Source organism: Sander vitreus, chromosome 5 (genome assembly GCF_031162955.1).
Source record: "Sander vitreus isolate 19-12246 chromosome 5, sanVit1, whole genome shotgun sequence".
Classification (NCBI taxonomy): domain Eukaryota; kingdom Metazoa; phylum Chordata; class Actinopteri; order Perciformes; family Percidae; genus Sander; species Sander vitreus.
The window spans coordinates 12,671,544-12,691,290 of NC_135859.1; the positions used below are offsets into that span (position 1 = coordinate 12,671,544).

Below are 19,747 nucleotides of genomic sequence, written 5' to 3' on the forward strand. Positions count from 1 at the left end.
GTGCATGAACTCCTACTTGAATTGTTGAACACTGTGAGGTTGTTTATTTTAGTTTTAATTAAAGATGTTGCTTCCAAAAAAAAAGTTGCATCCTCCGTACAGTTTCCTTGTCAGCTCTGTCTCCAGCAAAGGAGGAGTAGCGCCCTCTGGCGATGGTGAAATGAAGCTTTGCAAACCACTGTCTTTATTTTCTAAGCTCACTAGATGGCAATCTCTGTTCAAAGAAAAGGGTTAAAGGAATGGCAATTCAGTGTGTTTTCAACCCTTTGTTGAACAGAAAGTGGCATCTAGTGAGCTCAGAAAAATGAAGACAGTGTTTTGCTTTGCTTCATTTGACCATTACTAGCGCCCTCTGCTGACGGAAAGAAAAACACAGCACCGGGTATTCCCAGGCGGTCTCCCATCCAAGTACTGACCCGGCCCGACCCTGCTTAGCTTCCGAGATCGGACGAGATCGGGCGTGTTCAGGGTGGTATGGCCGTAAGCGAGTGTACCAAGTGAAAACAAGCTATTTAAAGACGATGAACCCCAGAGGTTCTCAAAACTGTTGAAGACGCAGTTTGGGGTTGAGGAGTACTCAACTACATGTAATCACACTAGTAGTGCACCTATACATTTTGCAGTAGCTCTCTGGTAGTTCAACTACATTCATCTTCGAACCAACAAGTTGAATTGCTTTTTTGCTCTTTTTTTTCGGTACTGTAATTAACACTGCTGTATTTTTAAGCATTCTTTCATTTGTTTTGTTCCATATTTATTCATTCATTTAGCCTGTTGCTATATGTATTCTTCCATCCATCAATCCATCTTCATCCGCTTATCCGGGGTCGGGTCGCGGGGGTAGCAGCTCCAGCAGGGGACCCCAAACTTCCCTTTCCCGGGCCACATTAACCAGCTCCGACTGGGGGATCCGAGCGTTCCCAGGCCAGGTTAGAGATATAATCCCTCCACCTAGTCCTGGGTCTCCCCCGAGGCCTCCTCCCAGCTGGGACGTGCCTGGAACACCTCCCTAGGGAGCGCCCAGGGGGCATCCTTACCAGATGCCCGAACCACCTCAACTGGCTCCTTTCGGCGCAAAGGAGCAGCGGCTCTACTCCGAGCTCCTCACGGATAACTGAGCTTCTCACCCTATCTCTAAGGGAGGCGCCAGCTACCCTCCTGAGAAACCCATTTCGGCCGCTTGTACCCTGGATCTTGTTCTTTCGGTCATGACCTAGCCTTCATGACCATAGGTGAGGTAGGAACAAAAACTGACCGGTAGATTGAGAGCTTTGCCTTCTGGCTCAGCTCTCTTTTCGTCTAACGGTGCGATAAATTGAATGTAATACCGCACCTGCTGTGCCGATTCTCCGACCAATCTCCCGCTCCATTGTCCCCTCACTTTCGCGAACAAGACCCCAAGGTACTTGAACTCCTTCACTTGGGGTAAGGACTCATTCCCTACCTGGAGAAGGCACTCCATCGGTTTCCTGCTGAGAACCATGGCCTCCGATTTAGAGGTGCTGATCCTCATCCCAGCCGCTTCACACTCGGCTGCGAACCGATCCAGTGAGTGCTGAAGGTCACAGGCCGATGATGCCATCAGGACCACATCATCTGCAAAAAAGCAGCGATGAGATCCCCAGCCCACCGAACTGCAACCCCTCTCCACCCCGACTACGCCTCGATATCCTGTCCATAAATACTACAAACAGGATTGGTGACAAAGCGCAGCCCTGGCGGAGGCCAACTCTCACCTGAAAGCGAGTCCGACTTACTGCCGAGAACCCGGACACAGCTCTCGCTTTGGTCGTACAGAGGTGGATGGCCCTGAGAAGGGACCCCCCTCACCCTGTACTCCGCAGCACCTCCACAGTATCTCCCGGGGCACCCGGTCATACGCCTTCTCCAGATCCACAAAACACATGTAGACTGGTTGGGCATACTCCCAGGCTCCCTCCAGGATCCTTGCGAGAGTAAAGATCTGGTCCGTTGTTCCCACGACCAGGGACGGAATCCGCATTGTTCCTCTTCAACCTGAGATTCGACTATCGACCCGAACCCTCCTTTCCAGCACCTTGGAGTAGACTTTACCGGGAGGCTGAGAAGTGTGATACCCCTGTAATTGGCACACACCCTCTGGTCCCCCCTTTTTTAAAAGGGAACCACCACCCGGTCTGCCACTCCTTAGGCACCGTCCCAGACTTCCACGCAATGTTGAAGGCGTGTCAGCCAAGACAACCCCTCCACACCCAGAGCTTTAAGCATTTCTGGGCGGATCTCATCAATTCCTGGGGCTTTGCCACTGTGGAGTTGTTTAACTACCTCAGCAGCCTCCACCAGGGAAATTGATGCCAATCCCCCCCCCCTCATCCTCCAGCTCTGCCTCTACCATAGAGGCGTATTAGTCGGGTTAGGAGTTCCTCAAAGTGCTCCTTCCACCGCCCTATTACCTCCTCAGTTGAGGTCAACAGCGTCCCATCCTTACTGTACACAGCTTGGATGGTTCCCCGCTTCCCCCCTCCTGAGGTGGCGAACGGTTTTCAGAAGTACCTTGGTGCCGACCGAAAGTCCTTCTCCATGTCTTCTCCGAACTTCTCCCACACACGCTGCTTTGCCTCTTTCACGGCAGAGGCTGCAGCCCTTCGAGCCCTTCGGTGCCTTGCAACTGCCTCCGGAGTCGTCTGGGATAACATATCCCGGAAAGACTCCTTCTTCAATCGGACGGCTTCCCTGACCACCGGTGTCCACCACGGTGTTCGTGGGTTACCGCCCCTTGAGGCACCTAAGACCCTAAGACCACAGCTCCTCACCGCAGCTTCAGCAATGGAAACTTTGAACATTGTCCACTCAGGTTCAATGCCCCCAGCCTCCACAGGGATGCACGAAAAGCTCCGCCCGGAGGTGTGAGTTGAAAGTCTGTCGGACAGGGGCCTCCTCAGAGCGTTCCCAATTTACCCGCACTACCCGTTTGGGCTTACCAGGTCTGTCAGAGTCTTCCCCCACCCCTGACCCAACTCACCACCAGATGGTGATCGGTTGACAGCTCCGCCCCTCTCTTCACCCGAGTGTCCAAAACATATGGCCTCAGATCCAGATGAAACGATTATAAAATCGATCATTGACCTTTGGCCTAGGGGTGCTCTGGTACCAAGTACACTTATGAGCATCCCTATGTTCGAACATGGTGTTCGTTATAGACAATCCATGACTAGCACAGAAGTCCAACAACAAACAACCACTCTGGTTTAGATCAGGGAGGCCGTTCCTCCCAATCACGCCTCTCCATGTGTCTCCATCATTACCCACGTGCGCGTTGAAGTCCCCCCAGCAGAACTATGGAGTCCCCGACTGGAGCCCCATGCAGGACTCCACTCAAGGTCTCCAAGAAGGCCGAATACTCTGAACTCTTGTTTGGTGCATATGCACAAACAACAGTCAGAGTTTTTCCCCCCCCCCACAACCCGCAGGCGTAGGGGAGCGACCCTCTCGTCCACGGGTTAAACTCCAACGTAGCGGCGCTCAGCCCGGGGGCTTGTGAGTATCCCCACACCCGCCCGGCGCCTCACACCCTGGGCAACTCCGGAGAAGAAAAGAGTCCAACCCCTATCCAGGAGTATGGTTCCAGAACCAAGACTGTGCGTAGAGGTAAGCCCCACCAGATCTAACCGGTGGCGCTCCACCTCCCGCACAAGTTCCGGCTCCTTCCCCCCACAGAGAGGTGACATTCCCGTCCCCAGAGCCAGCCTCTGCTGCCCGGGTCTGGTCCGTCGAGGCCCCTGACCTTCACTGCCACCCATGTGGCAGCGCACCCGACCCCAGCGGTTCCTCCCACAGGTGGTGGGCCCATGGGATGGAGGGATGTCCGCCACGTAGCTTTTTCGGGCTGTGCCCGACCGGGCTCCGTGGCAAACCCCGGCCACCAGAGCGCTCGCTGGCGAGCCCTCCATCTGGGCCTGGCTCAGACGAGGGGGCCCGGGCTTCCTCCGGGCAGGGTCACTTCATCCCTTCCTCGATTTTTTCATAGGATTTTTGAACCATTCTTTGTCTGGCCCCTCACCTGAGACCACTTTGCCTTGGGAGACCCTACCAGGAGCACAAAGCTCCAGACAACACAGCCCTCAGGTTCATAGGGACACACAAACCTCTCCCACCACGATAAGGTGATGGTTCCCGGAGAAGTATATGTATTCTTACATGTATGTATTTCCATGTTTATTTTTTCATTACTGTAATTATTTCTCAATTCTTTTGAACTTTACCTTTACTCAGACTTGAGTGACTTGTCGTCTTCCGTAAATTTGCATGATCCAAAATGTAGATATCTTTGATTTCAAAACTATCCAGATCGGCACAATCTTGAAGAACAAGAACAAAGAATTCATGGTCAAAGTGCATGAACTCCTACTTGAATTGTTGAACACTGTGAGGTTGTTTATTTTAGTTTTAATTAAAGATGTTGCTTCCAAAAAAAAAAGTTGCATCCTCCGTACAGTTTCCTTGTCAGCTCTGTCTCCAGCAAAGGAGGAGTAGCGCCCTCTGGCGATAGTGAAATGAAGCTTTGCAAACCACTGTCTTTATTTTCTAAGCTCACTAGATGGCAATCTCTGTTCAAAGAAAAGGGTTAAAGGAATGGCAATTCAGTGTGTTTTCAACCCTTTGTTGAACAGAAAGTGGCATCTAGTGAGCTCAGAAAAATGAAGACAGTGTTTTGCTTTGCTTCATTTGACCATTACTAGCGCCCTCTGCTGACGGAAAGAAAAAGCTTACAGCACCGGGTATTCCCAGGCGGTCTCCCATCCAAGTACTGACCCGGCCCGACCCTGCTTAGCTTCCGAGATCGGACGAGATCGGGCGTGTTCAGGGTGGTATGGCCGTAGCGAGTGTACCAAGTGAAAACAAGCTATTTAAAGGCGATGAACCCCAGAGGTTCTCAAAACTGTTGAAGACGCAGTTTGGGGTTGAGGAGTACTCAACTACATGTAATCACACTAGTAGTGCACCTATACATTTTGCAGTAGCTCTCTGGTAGTTCAACTACATTCATCTTCGAACCAACAAGTTGAATTGCTTTTTTGCTCTCTTTTTTTTCGGTACTGTAATTAACACTGCTGTATTTTTAAGCATTCTTTCATTTGTTTTGTTCCATATTTATTCATTCATTTAGCCTGTTGCTATATGTATTCTTACATGTATGTATTTCCATGTTTATTTTTTTCATTACTGTAATTATTTCTCAATTCTTTTGAACTTTACCTTTACTCAGACTTGAGTGACTTGTCGTCTTCCGTAAATTTGCATGATCCAAAATGTAGATATCTTTGATTTCAAAACTATCCAGATCGGCACAATCTTGAAGAACAAGAACAAAGAATTCATGGTCAAAGTGCATGAACTCCTACTTGAATTGTTGAACACTGTGAGGTTGTTTATTTTAGTTTTAATTAAAGATGTTGCTTCCAAAAAAAAAGTTGCATCCTCCGTACAGTTTCCTTGTCAGCTCTGTCTCCAGCAAAGGAGGAGTAGCGCCCTCTGGCGATGGTGAAATGAAGCTTTGCAAACCACTGTCTTTATTTTCTAAGCTCACTAGATGGCAATCTCTGTTCAAAGAAAAGGGTTAAAGGAATGGCAATTCAGTGTGTTTTCAACCCTTTGTTGAACAGAAAGTGGCATCTAGTGAGCTCAGAAAATGAAGACAGTGTTTTGCTTTGCTTCATTTGACCATTACTAGCGCCCTCTGCTGACGGAAAAGAAAAACACAGCACCGGGTATTCCCAGGCGGTCTCCCATCCAAGTACTGACCCGGCCCGACCCTGCTTAGCTTCCGAGATCGGACGAGATCGGGCGTGTTCAGGGTGGTATGGCCGTAAGCGAGTGTACCAAGTGAAAACAAGCTATTTAAAGGCGATGAACCCCAGAGGTTCTCAAAACTGTTGAAGACGCAGTTTGGGGTTGAGGAGTACTCAACTACATGTAATCACACTAGTAGTGCACCTATACATTTTGCAGTAGCTCTCTGGTAGTTCAACTACATTCATCTTCGAACCAACAAGTTGAATTGCTTTTTTGCTCTTTTTTTTCGGTACTGTAATTAACACTGCTGTATTTTTTAAGCATTCTTTCATTTGTTTTGTTCCATATTTATTCATTCATTTAGCCTGTTGCTATATGTATTCTTACATGTATGTATTTCCATGTTTATTTTTTCATTACTGTAATTATTTCTCAATTCTTTTGAACTTTACCTTTACTCAGACTTGAGTGACTTGTCGTCTTCCGTAAATTTGCATGATCCAAAATGTAGATATCTTTGATTTCAAAACTATCCAGATCGGCACAATCTTGAAGAACAAGAACAAAGAATTCATGGTCAAAGTGCATGAACTCCTACTTGAATTGTTGAACACTGTGAGGTTGTTTATTTTAGTTTTAATTAAAGATGTTGCTTCCAAAAAAAAAGTTGCATCCTCCGTACAGTTTCCTTGTCAGCTCTGTCTCCAGCAAAGGAGGAGTAGCGCCCTCTGGCGATGGTGAAATGAAGCTTTGCAAACCACTGTCTTTATTTTCTAAGCTCACTAGATGGCAATCTCTGTTCAAAGAAAAGGGTTAAAGGAATGGCAATTCAGTGTGTTTTCAACCCTTTGTTGAACAGAAAGTGGCATCTAGTGAGCTCAGAAAAATGAAGACAGTGTTTTGCTTTGCTTCATTTGACCATTACTAGCGCCCTCTGCTGACGGAAAGAAAAAGCTTACAGCACCGGGTATTCCCAGGCGGTCTCCCATCCAAGTACTGACCCGGCCCGACCCTGCTTAGCTTCCGAGATCGGACGAGATCGGGCGTGTTCAGGAGTGGTATGGCCGTAGCGAGTGTACCAAGTGAAAACAAGCTATTTAAAGACGATGAACCCCAGAGGTTCTCAAAACTGTTGAAGACGCAGTTTGGGGTTGAGAGTACTCAACTACATGTAATCACACTAGTAGTGCACCTATACATTTTGCAGTAGCTCTCTGGTAGTTCAACTACATTCATCTTCGAACCAACAAGTTGAATTGCTTTTTTTGCTCTCTTTTTTTCGGTACTGTAATTAACACTGCTGTATTTTTAAGCATTCTTTCATTTGTTTTGTTCCATATTTATTCATTCATTTAGCCTGTTGCTATATGTATTCTTACATGTATGTATTTCCATGTTTATTTTTTTCATTACTGTAATTATTTCTCAATTCTTTTGAACTTTACCTTTACTCAGACTTGAGTGACTTGTCGTCTTCCGTAAATTTGCATGATCCAAAATGTAGATATCTTTGATTTCAAAACTATCCAGATCGGCACAATCTTGAAGAACAAGAACAAAGAATTCATGGTCAAAGTGCATGAACTCCTACTTGAATTGTTGAACACTGTGAGGTTGTTTATTTTAGTTTTAATTAAAGATGTTGCTTCCAAAAAAAAAGTTGCATCCTCCGTACAGTTTCCTTGTCAGCTCTGTCTCCAGCAAAGGAGGAGTAGCGCCCTCTGGCGATGGTGAAATGAAGCTTTGCAAACCACTGTCTTTATTTTCTAAGCTCACTAGATGGCAATCTCTGTTCAAAGAAAAGGGTTAAAGGAATGGCAATTCAGTGTGTTTTCAACCCTTTGTTGAACAGAAAGTGGCATCTAGTGAGCTCAGAAAAATGAAGACAGTGTTTTGCTTTGCTTCATTTGACCATTACTAGCGCCCTCTGCTGACGGAAAAGAAAAAGCTTACAGCACCGGGTATTCCCAGGCGGTCTCCCATCCAAGTACTGACCCGGCCCGACCCTGCTTAGCTTCCGAGATCGGACGAGATCGGGCGTGTTCAGGAGTGGTATGGCCGTAAGCGAGTGTACCAAGTGAAAACAAGCTATTTAAAGACGATGAACCCCAGAGGTTCTCAAAACTGTTGAAGACGCAGTTTGGGGTTGAGGAGTACTCAACTACATGTAATCACACTAGTAGTGCACCTATACATTTTGCAGTAGCTCTCTGGTAGTTCAACTACATTCATCTTCGAACCAACAAGTTGAATTGCTTTTTTTGCTCTTTTTTTTCGGTACTGTAATTAACACTGCTGTATTTTTAAGCATTCTTTCATTTGTTTTGTTCCATATTTATTCATTCATTTAGCCTGTTGCTATATGTATTCTTACATGTATGTATTTCCATGTTTATTTTTTTCATTACTGTAATTATTTCTCAATTCTTTTGAACTTTACCTTTACTCAGACTTGAGTGACTTGTAGATCTTCCGTAAATTTGCATGATCCAAAATGTAGATATCTTTGATTTCAAAACTATCCAGATCGGCACAATCTTGAAGAACAAGAACAAAGAATTCATGGTCAAAGTGCATGAACTCCTACTTGAATTGTTGAACACTGTGAGGTTGTTTATTTTAGTTTTAATTAAAGATGTTGCTTCCAAAAAAAAAGTTGCATCCTCCGTACAGTTTCCTTGTCAGCTCTGTCTCCAGCAAAGGAGGAGTAGCGCCCTCTGGCGATGGTGAAATGAAGCTTTGCAAACCACTGTCTTTATTTTCTAAGCTCACTAGATGGCAATCTCTGTTCAAAGAAAAGGGTTAAAGGAATGGCAATTCAGTGTGTTTTCAACCCTTTGTTGAACAGAAAGTGGCATCTAGTGAGCTCAGAAAAATGAAGACAGTGTTTTGCTGCTTCATTGACCATTACTAGCGCCCTCTGCTGACGGAAAAGAAAAAGCTTACAGCACCGGGTATTCCCAGGCGGTCTCCCATCCAAGTACTGACCCGGCCCGACCCTGCTTAGCTTCCGAGATCGGACGAGATCGGGCGTGTTCAGGGTGGTATGGCCGTAGCGAGTGTACCAAGTGAAAACAAGCTATTTAAAGGCGATGAACCCCAGAGGTTCTCAAAACTGTTGAAGACGCAGTTTGGGGTTGAGAGTACTCAACTACATGTAATCACACTAGTAGTGCACCTATACATTTTGCAGTAGCTCTCTGGTAGTTCAACTACATTCATCTTCGAACCAACAAGTTGAATTGCTTTTTTTGCTCTCTTTTTTTCGGTACTGTAATTAACACTGCTGTATTTTTAAGCATTCTTTCATTTGTTTTGTTCCATATTTATTCATTCATTTAGCCTGTTGCTATATGTATTCTTACATGTATGTATTTCCATGTTTATTTTTTCATTACTGTAATTATTTCTCAATTCTTTTGAACTTTACCTTTACTCAGACTTGAGTGACTTGTAGATCTTCCGTAAATTTGCATGATCCAAAATGTAGATATCTTTGATTTCAAAACTATCCAGATCGGCACAATCTTGAAGAACAAGAACAAAGAATTCATGGTCAAAGTGCATGAACTCCTACTTGAATTGTTGAACACTGTGAGGTTGTTTATTTTAGTTTTAATTAAAGATGTTGCTTCCCAAAAAAAAGTTGCATCCTCCGTACAGTTTCCTTGTCAGCTCTGTCTCCAGCAAAGGAGGAGTAGCGCCCTCTGGCGATGAGTGAAATGAAGCTTTGCAAACCACTGTCTTTATTTTTCTAAGCTCACTAGATGGCAATCTCTGTTCAAAGAAAAGGGTTAAAGGAATGGCAATTCAGTGTGTTTTTCAACCCTTTGTTGAACAGAAAGTGGCATCTAGTGAGCTCAGAAAATGAAGACAGTGTTTTGCTTTGCTTCATTTGACCATTACTAGCGCCCTCTGCTGACGGAAAAGAAAAACACAGCACCGGGTATTCCCAGGCGGTCTCCCATCCAAGTACTGACCCGGCCCGACCCTGCTTAGCTTCCGAGATCGGACGAGATCGGGCGTGTTCAGGAGTGGTATGGCCGTAGCGAGTGTACCAAGTGAAAACAAGCTATTTAAAGGCGATGAACCCCAGAGGTTCTCAAAACTGTTGAAGACGCAGTTTGGGGTTGAGGAGTACTCAACTACATGTAATCACACTAGTAGTGCACCTATACATTTTGCAGTAGCTCTCTGGTAGTTCAACTACATTCATCTTCGAACCAACAAGTTGAATTGCTTTTTTTGCTCTCTTTTTTTTCGGTACTGTAATTAACACTGCTGTATTTTTTAAGCATTCTTTCATTTGTTTTGTTCCATATTTATTCATTCATTTAGCCTGTTGCTATATGTATTCTTACATGTATGTATTTCCATGTTTATTTTTTCATTACTGTAATTATTTCTCAATTCTTTTGAACTTTACCTTTACTCAGACTTGAGTGACTTGTAGATCTTCCGTAAATTTGCATGATCCAAAATGTAGATATCTTTGATTTCAAAACTATCCAGATCGGCACAATCTTGAAGAACAAGAACAAAGAATTCATGGTCAAAGTGCATGAACTCCTACTTGAATTGTTGAACACTGTGAGGTTGTTTATTTTAGTTTTAATTAAAGATGTTGCTTCCCAAAAAAAAAGTTGCATCCTCCGTACAGTTTCCTTGTCAGCTCTGTCTCCAGCAAAGGAGGAGTAGCGCCCTCTGGCGATGGTGAAATGAAGCTTTGCAAACCACTGTCTTTATTTTCTAAGCTCACTAGATGGCAATCTCTGTTCAAAGAAAAGGGTTAAAGGAATGGCAATTCAGTGTGTTTTCAACCCTTTGTTGAACAGAAAGTGGCATCTAGTGAGCTCAGAAAAATGAAGACAGTGTTTTGCTTTGCTTCATTTGACCATTACTAAGCGCCCTCTGCTGACGGAAAAAGAAAAACACAGCACCGGGTATTCCCAGGCGGTCTCCCATCCAAGTACTGACCCGGCCCGACCCTGCTTAGCTTCCGAGATCGGACGAGATCGGGCGTGTTCAGGGTGGTATGGCCGTAGCGAGTGTACCAAGTGAAAACAAGCTATTTAAAGACGATGAACCCCAGAGGTTCTCAAAACTGTTGAAGACGCAGTTTGGGGTTGAGGAGTACTCAACTACATGTAATCACACTAGTAGTGCACCTATACATTTTGCAGTAGCTCTCTGGTAGTTCAACTACATTCATCTTCGAACCAACAAGTTGAATTGCTTTTTTTGCTCTCTTTTTTTCGGTACTGTAATTAACACTGCTGTATTTTTAAGCATTCTTTCATTTGTTTTGTTCCATATTTATTCATTCATTTAGCCTGTTGCTATATGTATTCTTACATGTATGTATTTCCATGTTTATTTTTTTCATTACTGTAATTATTTCTCAATTCTTTTGAACTTTACCTTTACTCAGACTTGAGTGACTTGTAGATCTTCCGTAAATTTGCATGATCCAAAATGTAGATATCTTTGATTTCAAAACTATCCAGATCGGCACAATCTTGAAGAACAAGAACAAAGAATTCATGGTCAAAGTGCATGAACTCCTACTTGAATTGTTGAACACTGTGAGGTTGTTTATTTTAGTTTTAATTAAAGATGTTGCTTCCAAAAAAAAGTTGCATCCTCCGTACAGTTTCCTTGTCAGCTCTGTCTCCAGCAAAGGAGGAGTAGCGCCCTCTGGCGATGGTGAAATGAAGCTTTGCAAACCACTGTCTTTATTTTCTAAGCTCACTAGATGGCAATCTCTGTTCAAAGAAAAGGGTTAAAGGAATGGCAATTCAGTGTGTTTTCAACCCTTTGTTGAACAGAAAGTGGCATCTAGTGAGCTCAGAAAAATGAAGACAGTGTTTTGCTTTGCTTCATTGACCATTACTAGCGCCCTCTGCTGACGGAAAAGAAAAACACAGCACCGGGTATTCCCAGGCGGTCTCCCATCCAAGTACTGACCCGGCCCGACCCTGCTTAGCTTCCGAGATCGGACGAGATCGGGCGTGTTCAGGAGTGGTATGGCCGTAGCGAGTGTACCAAGTGAAAACAAGCTATTTAAAGGCGATGAACCCCAGAGGTTCTCAAAACTGTTGAAGACGCAGTTTGGGGTTGAGGAGTACTCAACTACATGTAATCACACTAGTAGTGCACCTATACATTTTGCAGTAGCTCTCTGGTAGTTCAACTACATTCATCTTCGAACCAACAAGTTGAATTGCTTTTTTTGCTCTCTTTTTTCGGTACTGTAATTAACACTGCTGTATTTTTAAGCATTCTTTCATTTGTTTTGTTCCATATTTATTCATTCATTTAGCCTGTTGATATATGTATTCTTACATGTATGTATTTCCATGTTTATTTTTTCATTACTGTAATTATTTCTCAATTCTTTTGAACTTTACCTTTACTCAGACTTGAGTGACTTGTCGTCTTCCGTAAATTTGCATGATCCAAAATGTAGATATCTTTGATTTCAAAACTATCCAGATCGGCACAATCTTGAAGAACAAGAACAAAGAATTCATGGTCAAAGTGCATGATCTCCTACTTGAATTGTTGAACACTGTGAGGTTGTTTATTTTAGTTTTAATTAAAGATGTTGCTTCCAAATAAAAAAGTTGCATCCTCCCTAAAGTTTCCTTGTCAGCTCTGTCTCCAGCAAAGGAGGAGTAGCGCCCTCTGGCGATGGTGAAATGAAGCTTTGCAAACCACTGTCTTTATTTTCTAAGCTCACTAGATGGCAATCTCTGTTCAAAGAAAAGGGTTAAAGGAATGGCAATTCAGTGTGTTTTCAACCCTTTGTTGAACAGAAAGTGGCATCTAGTGAGCTCAGAAAAATGAAGACAGTGTTTTGCTTTGCTTCATTGACCATTACTAGCGCCCTCTGCTGACGGAAAAGAAAAAGCACAGCACCGGGTATTCCCAGGCGGTCTCCCATCCAAGTACTGACCCGGCCCGACCCTGCTTAGCTTCCGAGATCGGACGAGATCGGGCGTGTTCAGAGTGGTATGGCCGTAGCGAGTGTACCAAGTGAAAACAAGCTATTTAAAGACGATGAACCCCAGAGGTTCTCAAAACTGTTGAAGACGCAGTTTGGGGTTGAGAGTACTCAACTACATGTAATCACACTAGTAGTGCACCTATACATTTTGCAGTAGCTCTCTGGTAGTTCAACTACATTCATCTTCGAACCAACAAGTTGAATTGCTTTTTTTGCTCTCTTTTTTTCGGTACTGTAATTAACACTGCTGTATTTTTAAGCATTCTTTCATTTGTTTTGTTCCATATTTATTCATTCATTTAGCCTGTTGCTATATGTATTCTTACATGTATGTATTTCCATGTTTATTTTTTCATTACTGTAATTATTTCTCAATTCTTTTGAACTTTACCTTTACTCAGACTTGAGTGACTTGTAGTCTTCCGTAAATTTGCATGATCCAAAATGTAGATATCTTTGATTTCAAAACTATCCAGATCGGCACAATCTTGAAGAACAAGAACAAAGAATTCATGGTCAAAGTGCATGAACTCCTACTTGAATTGTTGAACACTGTGAGGTTGTTTATTTTAGTTTTAATTAAAGATGTTGCTTCCAAAAAAAAAGTTGCATCCTCCGTACAGTTTCCTTGTCAGCTCTGTCTCCAGCAAAGGAGGAGTAGCGCCCTCTGGCGATGGTGAAATGAAGCTTTGCAAACCACTGTCTTTATTTTCTAAGCTCACTAGATGGCAATCTCTGTTCAAAGAAAAGGGTTAAAGGAATGGCAATTCAGTGTGTTTTCAACCCTTTGTTGAACAGAAAGTGGCATCTAGTGAGCTCAGAAAATGAAGACAGTGTTTTGCTTTGCTTCATTTGACCATTACTAGCGCCCTCTGCTGACGGAAAGAAAAACACAGCACCGGGTATTCCCAGGCGGTCTCCCATCCAAGTACTGACCCGGCCCGACCCTGCTTAGCTTCCGAGATCGGACGAGATCGGGCGTGTTCAGGAGTGGTATGGCCGTAGCGAGTGTACCAAGTGAAAACAAGCTATTTAAAGACGATGAACCCCAGAGGTTCTCAAAACTGTTGAAGACGCAGTTTGGGGTTGAGGAGTACTCAACTACATGTAATCACACTAGTAGTGCACCTATACATTTTGCAGTAGCTCTCTGGTAGTTCAACTACATTCATCTTCGAACCAACAAGTTGAATTGCTTTTTTGCTCTTTTTTTTCGGTACTGTAATTAACACTGCTGTATTTTTAAGCATTCTTTCATTTGTTTTGTTCCATATTTATTCATTCATTTAGCCTGTTGCTATATGTATTCTTACATGTATGTATTTCCATGTTTATTTTTTTCATTACTGTAATTATTTCTCAATTCTTTTGAACTTTACCTTTACTCAGACTTGAGTGACTTGTCGTCTTCCGTAAATTTGCATGATCCAAAATGTAGATATCTTTGATTTCAAAACTATCCAGATCGGCACAATCTTGAAGAACAAGAACAAAGAATTCATGGTCAAAGTGCATGAACTCCTACTTGAATTGTTGAACACTGTGAGGTTGTTTATTTTAGTTTTAATTAAAGATGTTGCTTCCAAAAAAAAAGTTGCATCCTCCGTACAGTTTCCTTGTCAGCTCTGTCTCCAGCAAAGGAGGAGTAGCGCCCTCTGGCGATGGTGAAATGAAGCTTTGCAAACCACTGTCTTTATTTTCTAAGCTCACTAGATGGCAATCTCTGTTCAAAGAAAAGGGTTAAAGGAATGGCAATTCAGTGTGTTTTTCAACCCTTTGTTGAACAGAAAGTGGCATCTAGTGAGCTCAGAAAATGAAGACAGTGTTTTGCTTTGCTTCATTGACCATTACTAGCGCCCTCTGCTGACGGAAAGAAAAAGCTACAGCACCGGGTATTCCCAGGCGGTCTCCCATCCAAGTACTGACCCGGCCCGACCCTGCTTAGCTTCCGAGATCGGACGAGATCGGGCGTGTTCAGGAGTGGTATGGCCGTAAGCGAGTGTACCAAGTGAAAACAAGCTATTTAAAGACGATGAACCCCAGAGGTTCTCAAAACTGTTGAAGACGCAGTTTGGGGTTGAGGAGTACTCAACTACATGTAATCACACTAGTAGTGCACCTATACATTTTGCAGTAGCTCTCTGGTAGTTCAACTACATTCATCTTCGAACCAACAAGTTGAATTGCTTTTTTTGCTCTCTTTTTTTCGGTACTGTAATTAACACTGCTGTATTTTTTAAGCATTCTTTCATTTGTTTTTGTTCCATATTTATTCATTCATTTAGCCTGTTGCTATATGTATTCTTACATGTATGTATTTCCATGTTTATTTTTTCATTACTGTAATTATTTCTCAATTCTTTTGAACTTTACCTTTACTCAGACTTGAGTGACTTGTCGATCTTCCGTAAATTTGCATGATCCAAAATGTAGATATCTTTGATTTCAAAACTATCCAGATCGGCACAATCTTGAAGAACAAGAACAAAGAATTCATGGTCAAAGTGCATGAACTCCTACTTGAATTGTTGAACACTGTGAGGTTGTTTATTTTAGTTTTAATTAAAGATGTTGCTTCCAAAAAAAAAGTTGCATCCTCCGTACAGTTTCCTTGTCAGCTCTGTCTCCAGCAAAGGAGGAGTAGCGCCCTCTGGCGATGGTGAAATGAAGCTTTGCAAACCACTGTCTTTATTTTTCTAAGCTCACTAGATGGCAATCTCTGTTCAAAGAAAAGGGTTAAAGGAATGGCAATTCAGTGTGTTTTCAACCCTTTGTTGAACAGAAAGTGGCATCTAGTGAGCTCAAAAAATGAAGACAGTGTTTTGCTGCTTCATTGACCATTACTAGCGCCCTCTGCTGACGGAAAAGAAAAAGCTTACAGCACCGGGTATTCCCAGGCGGTCTCCCATCCAAGTACTGACCCGGCCCGACCCTGCTTAGCTTCCGAGATCGGACGAGATCGGGCGTGTTCAGGGTGGTATGGCCGTAAGCGAGTGTACCAAGTGAAAACAAGCTATTTAAAGACGATGAACCCCCAGAGGTTCTCAAAACTGTTGAAGACGCAGTTTGGGGTTGAGGAGTACTCAACTACATGTAATCACACTAGTAGTGCACCTATACATTTTGCAGTAGCTCTCTGGTAGTTCAACTACATTCATCTTCGAACCAACAAGTTGAATTGCTTTTTTTGCTCTCTTTTTTTCGGTACTGTAATTAACACTGCTGTATTTTTAAGCATTCTTTCATTTGTTTTGTTCCATATTTATTCATTCATTTAGCCTGTTGCTATATGTATTCTTACATGTATGTATTTCCATGTTTATTTTTTTCATTACTGTAATTATTTCTCAATTCTTTTGAACTTTACCTTTACTCAGACTTGAGTGACTTGTCGTCTTCCGTAAATTTGCATGATCCAAAATGTAGATATCTTTGATTTCAAAACTATCCAGATCGGCACAATCTTGAAGAACAAGAACAAAGAATTCATGGTCAAAGTGCATGAACTCCTACTTGAATTGTTGAACACTGTGAGGTTGTTTATTTTAGTTTTAATTAAAGATGTTGCTTCCAAAAAAAAAGTTGCATCCTCCGTACAGTTTCCTTGTCAGCTCTGTCTCCAGCAAAGGAGGAGTAGCGCCCTCTGGCGATGGTGAAATGAAGCTTTGCAAACCACTGTCTTTATTTTTCTAAGCTCACTAGATGGCAATCTCTGTTCAAAGAAAAGGGTTAAAGGAATGGCAATTCAGTGTGTTTTCAACCCTTTGTTGAACAGAAAGTGGCATCTAGTGAGCTCAGAAAATGAAGACAGTGTTTTGCTTTGCTTCATTTGACCATTACTAGCGCCCTCTGCTGACGGGAAAAGAAAAAGCTTACAGCACCGGGTATTCCCAGGCGGTCTCCCATCCAAGTACTGACCCGGCCCGACCCTGCTTAGCTTCCGAGATCGGACGAGATCGGGCGTGTTCAGGGTGGTATGGCCGTAGCGAGTGTACCAAGTGAAAACAAGCTATTTAAAGACGATGAACCCCAGAGGTTCTCAAAACTGTTGAAGACGCAGTTTGGGGTTGAGGAGTACTCAACTACATGTAATCACACTAGTAGTGCACCTATACATTTTGCAGTAGCTCTCTGGTAGTTCAACTACATTCATCTTCGAACCAACAAGTTGAATTGCTTTTTTGCTCTCTTTTTTTCGGTACTGTAATTAACACTGCTGTATTTTTTAAGCATTCTTTCATTTGTTTTGTTCCATATTTATTCATTCATTTAGCCTGTTGCTATATGTATTCTTACATGTATGTATTTCCATGTTTATTTTTTCATTACTGTAATTATTTCTCAATTCTTTTGAACTTTACCTTTACTCAGACTTGAGTGACTTGTAGTCTTCCGTAAATTTGCATGATCCAAAATGTAGATATCTTTGATTTCAAAACTATCCAGATCGGCACAATCTTGAAGAACAAGAACAAAGAATTCATGGTCAAAGTGCATGAACTCCTACTTGAATTGTTGAACACTGTGAGGTTGTTTATTTTAGTTTTAATTAAAGATGTTGCTTCCAAAAAAAAGTTGCATCCTCCGTACAGTTTCCTTGTCAGCTCTGTCTCCAGCAAAGGAGGAGTAGCGCCCTCTGGCGATGGTGAAATGAAGCTTTGCAAACCACTGTCTTTATTTTCTAAGCTCACTAGATGGCAATCTCTGTTCAAAGAAAGGGTTAAAGGAATGGCAATTCAGTGTGTTTTCAACCCTTTGTTGAACAGAAAGTGGCATCTAGTGAGCTCAGAAAAATGAAGACAGTGTTTGCTTTGCTTCATTTGACCATTACTAGCGCCCTCTGCTGACGGGAAAAGAAAAAGCACAGCACCGGGTATTCCCAGGCGGTCTCCCATCCAAGTACTGACCCGGCCCGACCCTGCTTAGCTTCCGAGATCGGACGAGATCGGGCGTGTTCAGGAGTGGTATGGCCGTAGCGAGTGTACCAAGTGAAAACAAGCTATTTAAAGACGATGAACCCCAGAGGTTCTCAAAACTGTTGAAGACGCAGTTTGGGGTTGAGGAGTACTCAACTACATGTAATCACACTAGTAGTGCACCTATACATTTTGCAGTAGCTCTCTGGTAGTTCAACTACATTCATCTTCGAACCAACAAGTTGAATTGCTTTTTGCTCTCTTTTTTTCGGTACTGTAATTAACACTGCTGTATTTTTAAGCATTCTTTCATTTGTTTTGTTCCATATTTATTCATTCATTTAGCCTGTTGCTATATGTATTCTTACATGTATGTATTTCCATGTTTATTTTTTCATTACTGTAATTATTTCTCAATTCTTTTGAACTTTACCTTTACTCAGACTTGAGTGACTTGTCGTCTTCCGTAAATTTGCATGATCCAAAATGTAGATATCTTTGATTTCAAAACTATCAGATCGGCAATCTTGAAGAACAAGAACAAAGAATTCATGGTCAAAGTGCATGAACTCCTACTTGAATTGTTGAACACTGTGAGGTTGTTTATTTTAGTTTTAATTAAAGATGTTGCTTCCAAAAAAAAGTTGCATCCTCCGTACAGTTTCCTTGTCAGCTCTGTCTCCAGCAAAGGAGGAGTAAGCGCCCTCTGGCGATGGTGAAATGAAGCTTGCAAACCACTGTCTTTATTTTTCTAAGCTCACTAGATGGCAATCTCTGTTCAAAGAAAAGGGTTAAAGGAATGGCAATTCAGTGTGTTTTCAACCCTTTGTTGAACAGAAAGTGGCATCTAGTGAGCTCAGAAAATGAAGACAGTGTTTTGCTTTGCTTCATTTGACCGATACTAAGCGCCCTCTGCTGACGGAAAGAAAAACACAGCACCGGGTATTCCCAGGCGGTCTCCCATCCAAGTACTAACCCGGCCCGACCATGCTTAGCTTCCGAGATCGGACGAGATCGGGCATGTTCAGAGAGTGGTATGGCCGTAAGCTAGTGTACCAAGTGAAAACAAGCTATTTAAAGGCGATGAACCCCAGAGGTTCTCAAAACTGTTGAAGACGCAGTTTGGGGTTGAGGAGTACTCAACTACATGTAATCACACTAGTAGTGCACCTATACATTTTGCAGTAGCTCTCTGGTAGTTCAACTACATTCATCTTCGAACCAACAAGTTGGATTGCTTTTTGCTCTCTTTTTTTCGGTACTGTAATTAACACTGCTGTATTTTTAAGCATTCTTTCATTTGTTTTGTTCCATATTTATTCATTCATTTAGCCTGTTGCTATATGTATTCTTACATGTATGTATTTCCATGTTTATTTTTTTCATTACTGTAATTATTTCTCAATTCTTTTGAACTTTACCTTTACTCAGACTTGAGTGACTTGTAGTCTTCCGTAAATTTGCATGATCCAAAATGTAGATATCTTTGATTTCAAAACTATCGATCGGCACAATCTTGAAGAACAAGAACAAAGAATTCATGGTCAAGTGCATGAACTCCTACTTGAATTGTTGAACACTGTGAGGTTGTTTATTTTAGTTTTAATTAAAGATGTTGCTTCCAAAAAAAAGTTGCATCCTCATTACAGTTTCCTTGTCAGCTCTGTCTCCAGCAAAGGAGGAGTAGCGCCCTCTGGCGATGGTGAAATGAAGCTTTACAAACCACTGTCTTTATTTTTCTAAGCTCACTAGATGGCAATCTCTGTTCAAAGAAAAGGGTTAAAGAGATGGCAATTCAGTGTGTTTTCAACCCTTTGTTGAACAGAAAGTGGCATCTAGTGAGCTCAGAAAATGAAGACAGTGTTTTGCTTTGCTTCATCTGACCATTACTAGCGCCCTCTGCTGACGGAAGAAAAGCTTACAGCACCGGGTATTCCCAGGCGGTCTCCCATCCAAGTACTGACCCGGCCCGACCCTGCTTAGCTTCCGAGATCGGACGAGATCGGGCGTGTTCAGGAGTGGTATGGCCGTAAGCTAGTGTACCAAGTGA

At 42.7% G+C, this 19,747-nt stretch overlaps 1 protein-coding gene, 15 non-coding genes and 2 pseudogenes across 16 annotated transcripts in view; 1 reads left to right on the top strand and 17 right to left on the bottom strand.

Annotated features, from left to right (window-relative positions):
• Positions 1-19,747, top strand: part of cntrl (centriolin) — a 111,174-nt gene that overhangs the window by 53,940 nt on the left and 37,487 nt on the right. The window lies entirely within an intron of this gene.
• On the bottom strand, positions 368-486 carry LOC144518807 (5S ribosomal RNA). The gene has a single exon (XR_013502032.1). It is a non-coding gene; the product is annotated as a 5S ribosomal RNA (ribosomal RNA).
• On the bottom strand, positions 4,743-4,860 carry LOC144518811 (5S ribosomal RNA). The gene has a single exon (XR_013502035.1). It is a non-coding gene; the product is annotated as a 5S ribosomal RNA (ribosomal RNA).
• Positions 5,733-5,851, bottom strand: LOC144518809 (5S ribosomal RNA). The gene has a single exon (XR_013502033.1). It is a non-coding gene; the product is annotated as a 5S ribosomal RNA (ribosomal RNA).
• LOC144518819 (5S ribosomal RNA) lies at positions 6,725-6,843 on the bottom strand. Its single transcript, XR_013502043.1, has one exon. It is a non-coding gene; the product is annotated as a 5S ribosomal RNA (ribosomal RNA).
• On the bottom strand, positions 7,719-7,838 carry LOC144518805 (5S ribosomal RNA). The gene has a single exon (XR_013502030.1). It is a non-coding gene; the product is annotated as a 5S ribosomal RNA (ribosomal RNA).
• Positions 8,712-8,829, bottom strand: LOC144518812 (5S ribosomal RNA). Its single transcript, XR_013502036.1, has one exon. It is a non-coding gene; the product is annotated as a 5S ribosomal RNA (ribosomal RNA).
• Positions 9,704-9,823, bottom strand: LOC144518820 (5S ribosomal RNA). Its single transcript, XR_013502044.1, has one exon. It is a non-coding gene; the product is annotated as a 5S ribosomal RNA (ribosomal RNA).
• LOC144518814 (5S ribosomal RNA) lies at positions 10,701-10,819 on the bottom strand. Its single transcript, XR_013502038.1, has one exon. It is a non-coding gene; the product is annotated as a 5S ribosomal RNA (ribosomal RNA).
• On the bottom strand, positions 11,691-11,810 carry LOC144518821 (5S ribosomal RNA). The gene has a single exon (XR_013502045.1). It is a non-coding gene; the product is annotated as a 5S ribosomal RNA (ribosomal RNA).
• LOC144518815 (5S ribosomal RNA) lies at positions 12,682-12,800 on the bottom strand. The gene has a single exon (XR_013502039.1). It is a non-coding gene; the product is annotated as a 5S ribosomal RNA (ribosomal RNA).
• Positions 13,669-13,788, bottom strand: LOC144518822 (5S ribosomal RNA). Its single transcript, XR_013502046.1, has one exon. It is a non-coding gene; the product is annotated as a 5S ribosomal RNA (ribosomal RNA).
• Positions 14,659-14,778, bottom strand: LOC144518818 (5S ribosomal RNA). Its single transcript, XR_013502042.1, has one exon. It is a non-coding gene; the product is annotated as a 5S ribosomal RNA (ribosomal RNA).
• On the bottom strand, positions 15,654-15,772 carry LOC144518831 (5S ribosomal RNA). Its single transcript, XR_013502051.1, has one exon. It is a non-coding gene; the product is annotated as a 5S ribosomal RNA (ribosomal RNA).
• LOC144518813 (5S ribosomal RNA) lies at positions 16,651-16,768 on the bottom strand. Its single transcript, XR_013502037.1, has one exon. It is a non-coding gene; the product is annotated as a 5S ribosomal RNA (ribosomal RNA).
• LOC144518823 (5S ribosomal RNA) lies at positions 17,640-17,759 on the bottom strand (annotated as a pseudogene).
• On the bottom strand, positions 18,625-18,745 carry LOC144518824 (5S ribosomal RNA; annotated as a pseudogene).
• Positions 19,613-19,732, bottom strand: LOC144518806 (5S ribosomal RNA). Its single transcript, XR_013502031.1, has one exon. It is a non-coding gene; the product is annotated as a 5S ribosomal RNA (ribosomal RNA).